We start from the raw sequence: 6,000 nt of genomic DNA on the forward strand, positions 1-6,000 counted from the left end.
TATGAAGCTAAATAGAACTGTAGTTTATTGAATGATTTCTCTTAATTCTACTTCTGCTTGAATGTATATTGGGGGATGGATAGTAGCTGAGTCCAATTTAATTTTTTCGTTTACTCTCCATTTGATTTATTTATATCATATGATAAATTAATCAGTTTGTTTTAATCTACACTCTGTATAGGGTTTACAATAAGAACATCATTTAAAGTATGGAGTGCAACTCTTACAGGTTATATATATTCATTTTAGTTTATGAAAATTTAATGTCATACACTTATACATTTAATTATATATACCAAATATTTATAACAGTTCATCAAGCTTGACATTTTTTGAAACAAGAATAAAATAGCAAGAAAGTCAGAAGAAAAGTACAAAGAATTTTTGCTCCCTCTCCTCATCCATTTGAAAGCAAATTGCCAACACGATGCCTTACGACCCCAGAATGCCTTGGTAGATTACAAATGAAGACACTATCATACTACAAAATACAACCATTGAAATCAGGAAATTAACCTTGATATTATTAACATCAAGCTTGCCAGTTGGCCCAATTATGTCCTGTGTAGAAAGAGGATCCAGTTTAGAATCATGGGCTGCATTTTACTGCCCTGTCTCTTAAGCATTTGTAGGCTTTGGAAAGTTTAAATTTTTTCTTGAATTTCATAAATTTGACAATTCTGAAACTCATGGGCTAGGTATTTTGTGGACTATCTCTCAATATGGATTTGGCTGATTTTGTCTCATGATTAAATCCATGCATCTTTGGCAGGGATATCACAGAAATAATGCTGCTCCCTCATTGCATGCTGTCTGTGGTACACAACTGTGACTTGTTCAATTACTGATGGTGTCTCTGTGATAACTGGGTTAAGGTGGTGATTGCCAGGTTTCTTCACAGTAGTTTATTCTTTCCTCTTTAAGAAATAATAAGTATTGCATGGTGAAGTACTTTAAAACTCTGCAGAAATTTCATTCCTCTTCAAACTTTCATGTTATTCATTTCTTTCTTTATATATTTTCTTTCTCTCCTTCTTCTTCTTCTTCTTTTTTTTTTTTTTTTTTTTGAGACGGAGTTTCACTCTTGTCGCCCAGGCTGGAGTGCAATGGCATGATCATGGCTCACTGCAACCTCTGCCTCCTGGGTTCAAGTGATTCTCATGTCTCAGCCTTCCGAGTAACTGGGATTACAGGCACCCACCACCATACCCAGCTAATTTTTGTACTTTTAGTAGAGACAGGATTTCACCATGTTGGCCAGGCTGGTCACGAGCTCCTGACCTCAGGTGATCCACCTGCCTTGGCCTCCCAAAGTGCTGGGATTACAGGCATGAGCCACTACACCTGGCCGCTTTCTTTATACCTTTATAGATTTGTGGTCTACTTATTTAATGGACTAAAATCCACTACTATGATTATTTATTTTAATGTTCAAATTGTTGCTGTGGGAGCCACTTTGATTGCTTTTGTTATCTTTTGACATTTCTCTACTATTCTTTAAGTATTTCCTGACTTTCCGGTACAGAAAATATTCTAGGCTCATTTTGTATTTTTTCTTTCCCATCCAGGAATTGGTCATTTTGCTAAAGGGTCCTGTTTCTTTTTAATGAGAATAGTATTTAGAAGCCAAGATTTGGGTGCTAAAGGTACTCATTACTCTTGTGGTGTCACTGCCTCCAGACTGTTTCAGAGGACAAAAACTAAGGAATATATAATAATATGCAGACATGCATCCATGTATCTGTTACTCATATGTCTACATTTATATAAATTTATAAATTCATACCAATTCCTTCCATTTCAACACCACTGAATTCATTCTATTTTTCTTTCATTTCAGTATCTGTAGCTTTCTTCTCTGACAGTGAGAAACCTGGTTCACCAATTATACTGAATATATTTGTTTATTTTATCACACCTGTTTCCCTCCAACAGTCCACAGTATGTGGCTAAGCTTCCATTGCCACTCTGCTCTCCACCCTCCATGGGTGCTGTCTCATTCTGCTTGGGCTCTGCTGGCCTATGCCAGGCATCCCTGCATGAAGATGCTTTCTTTCTTTTCTTTCTTTTTTGAGATGGAGTCTCGCTCTGTTGCCCAGGCAGGAGTGCAGTTGCACGATCTTGGCTTACTGCAAGCTCCGCCTTCCAGGTTCACACCATTCTCTAGCCTCAGCCTCCTGAGTAACTGGGACGGACTGCAGGTGCCTGCCAACACACCCGGCTAATTTTTTGTATTTTAGTAGAGACGGGGTTTCACCATGTTAGCCAGGATGATCTTGATCTCCTGACCTCGTGATGCGCCTGCCTCGGCCTCCCAAAGTGCTGGGATTACAGGTGTGAGCCACTGTACCCGGCCTTTTTATGGTGCCTTTTTATTTCTTTGCTACTGAGAAATAGTCCTGGACTTTGTGATGCTACCTTACTGTAACATCAACGTTAATACTTTTAAATATTTTCCACAGGTGTTAAGTTATTTTAAGTCATTTGTTGCTTTACTAAGTCAGAGTACCATACATTTTATATGAAGGATAGGGATCCATTTCCTCAAAATATAACTGCTAGTAAGACAGAAGCATAGTGTGATGGTTTATTTTAGGTGTCAACTTGACTGGATTAATGGATACCTACATAACTGGTAAGGCATTATGTCTGGGTGCGGCACACTACAGGAGATTGGTATGTCAGTAGATAGACTAAGTGGGGAGGATCCACCCTCAACACGGGTGAGCACCATCCAATCAGCTGGGGGCCCAGATAGAACAAAAAGGCAGACAAAACGTGAATTTGATTTCTCTCTCTTCTGGAGCTGGAACACCCTCTTCTCCTGGCCTAGGACATCAGAATCCCAGATTTTCCAGCATTTGGGCTCCAGGACTCATACAAGAAGCAGCCCCCTGTGTAATCAGGCTGTAAGCCTCAGACTGAGAGTTACACCATCAGCTTCTTTGGTTCTGAGGCTTTCTGACTTGGGCTGACCGGTGCTGCCAGCTCTCCTGATTCTCCAGCTTGCAGACACCCTATGGTGGGACTTCTTAGCTTCCATGATCATGTGAGCCAATTCCCCTAATAAATTTCCTGTTATCTATCTATCATCTGTCTGTCTGTCTGTCTGTCTGTCTGTCTGTCTATCTATCTATCTATCTATCTATCTATCTATCTATCTATCTATCTATCTACCTATCTCTCTATCTCTCTCTCTATCTATCTATCTGTCATTGGCATCCAAACCAGAGTGACTCCCTCTTGAATAAAGGCTGAATGAAGTGAGACCTTCTGGGTTACACTTCCGGGAAGTTAGGCACTCCTGGTCACAAGATGTTTATGACTGAGGGAACAAGTTAATTATGCCAACTAAATAAGACCCAGAACTTAAGGAAATGTTCTGACGTCCAGATATCTTAAGAACAGACCAGGCAGGGTGGTGCACACCTATAATCCCAACACTTTGGGAGGCTGAGGGAGGTGGATCACTTGACCAGACTGGGCAACACAGTGCAACTCCATCTCTCCAAAAAAATACAAACATTAGCCAAGGGTGATGGCACACAACTGTGGTCCCAGCTACTCAGAAGGTTGAGGTGGGAGGATTACCTGAGTATGGGACATCCAGGCTGCAGCGAGCCATGATCGTGCCACTGCACCCCAGCCTATGCAACAGAATAAAAAGCATTCTTAGTTTAGGAATAGGTTTCGCTTTAAAGATTATAGTACAACCATAAATTCTTGCTGATATCAATAGGTAAACAAGAGAAGAACGATACTAATAGACTGTTACAAGCTAATCACAAGCCTTTGTATAATAATAAAGCACATTATTCTTAGTCCTAACACTGTATATAAGCAAGCATTATGTTTGACATGAGGGCATTCCTTCTCTTGCTTTTTGAGGACGCCCTACTCTGTAATAAGAGTAGTCTCTAACAAACTATCTTAATTTCACTGTACTCTGCTACTCACACTGAATTCTTTCCTGTCTGAGATCCAAGAACCCACCCCATAGTAAAGTTAAGATTAACACACAGAAGCAGGTCATGGATTATTCAGGTGGAACCACAGGGGACATTTGGTTAGGATTGCATGATTAACGCCCTACCATCTCATGTCGTTGATCAATGGTCACTTCTTTCCTGAGCATTAGCATGTCTCTAAGATTTGCTCGTATCTATCAAATGCATGCAGAATGCCATTAATGTGATAAACTTCAACAGGTCCCACAGAATTTTTACAGTTTATTGTGTCAAGTTGTACTTAAGGCAGATTTTTTACTTTACAGATCAATGATTGGATAGATCAAAATGAATCCTTTAAAGCTATCATTTTTGTCAGTTTGCTGCAGTTGTCTTGCAGGCTCAATGAAATTGTGTTTCCTAGAGTCCAAAAACCTGGGAGGTGACCACCGACTCTTCTAGATGAGCTGGTGTTCTCTGGTTAACTACCTGCTCATGTTCATTCCATGAAGGAGAGACCTCCCTTTTTGACTTTGAATACCGCTGCTGACGATTGTGCTTCTATTTCACTTTGTGGAATGCTCGAGGTGATTTTTACAGAATTCTTTTTGGAAATGTTAGTAGTTGTGGGACAAATGGCTCATTGTTAAACCTGGAGCTGGAAGGCCTGGATTTGAATGCAGATATTGCCAGTTATTAGCAGCATGACCTCAGTTTCTTCAGTAAAATAGGATATTATCATTGTCTGACAAAGTTTTTTTCAGCCTCAGTTAAAACAATGTTAAGTTAAAGTCATTTCAGTACTTGAAAATGCCATGCAAGTGTGAGGCACTATAAGTATTTTGTAAAAAGTCATTTCTTTAAAGGGAAGATAATTCATGAAGAAAAAATTCAAATGAAAGCAAAGTAATAAATAAAATTACCTTAAGAACTGATGAGAGAATTCTGATTTTGTAGATGGAAATCTGTTTTTGAATTTAATGAATATACATATATTTACTCCTTTAAGTAGCTATTTGATGTTTCAAAAAGATTCAAACATTTTAATTGCAAAAAGTCTCTGCCTTGCTTTAAAAGCAAGTTTAACTTCAGGGACAATATGCCTATTCATTACCCAAACCTTTCCTAAGCAGTAACAGCCTTAAGAGTCTATTAATGTAAGGGGGGGTGTTAAGTCTTATTCAAAATGAATTGAACCCCTGACTCTAAGTCAGCTAGTTTATATTCTAAGATAATGAAAATTAAGAACAATGATTTAGTGACTCCAGAAGACTCAATCAAATATGATCAGAAAAAGGCCAATTATCATAACTCTTTTAGCCAATATTAACTTCAGAATGTGTCAGATTCTACATCTTGGAAAAACTGTGTTGACTTCAGCAGACAAAAGAAGTTTTCTTCTCCCATTAACAAACCTTCTAGGTTAGACAAGAGGAAGAAGCATTTAATTGGCATTATTCTAAAAATAAACAATTCAACAAACACATATTTTATAATGATTTTCTATTAAAATAGAACTGGTTTTACTTAATTGGTTGTAATTTAAAGTTCAAAATCTTAAAAATATATTTGTTGTAAAAATTTCACCAGGTTCTGTGTTATCTCTTTTCAATTTTCCTTGAAACAGTTGCTCATTATGATATTTAAATTCTTGTGTCTTACATTTGAAAATTAGTACTGATTTTTAATACAAAAAATCCTATTGAAACAGCTTAAAATCTTAGCAAAGTCTTTTTACTTTTCATAATATATGTTATACATATTTTATATACAAATAAATAAACATATATATATATTTTAATTTTAAAGTTTTTGAAACAGGATCTTGCTGTGTCACCCAAACTGGAGTGTAGTGGCACAATCTTGGCTCACTGCAGCCTCTGCTTCCCAGGTTCAAGTGATTCTTCTGCCTCAGCCTCCCAAGTAATTAGAATTATAGGCGTGCACCATCATGCCTGGCTAATTTTTGTATTTTTAGTAGAGACGGGGTTTCGCCATGTAGGCCAGGTTGGTTTTGAACTCCTGACCTCAAGTAATTCACCCGCCTCAGCCT

This window comes from Macaca nemestrina, chromosome 4, assembly GCF_043159975.1.
Source record: "Macaca nemestrina isolate mMacNem1 chromosome 4, mMacNem.hap1, whole genome shotgun sequence".
Classification (NCBI taxonomy): domain Eukaryota; kingdom Metazoa; phylum Chordata; class Mammalia; order Primates; family Cercopithecidae; genus Macaca; species Macaca nemestrina.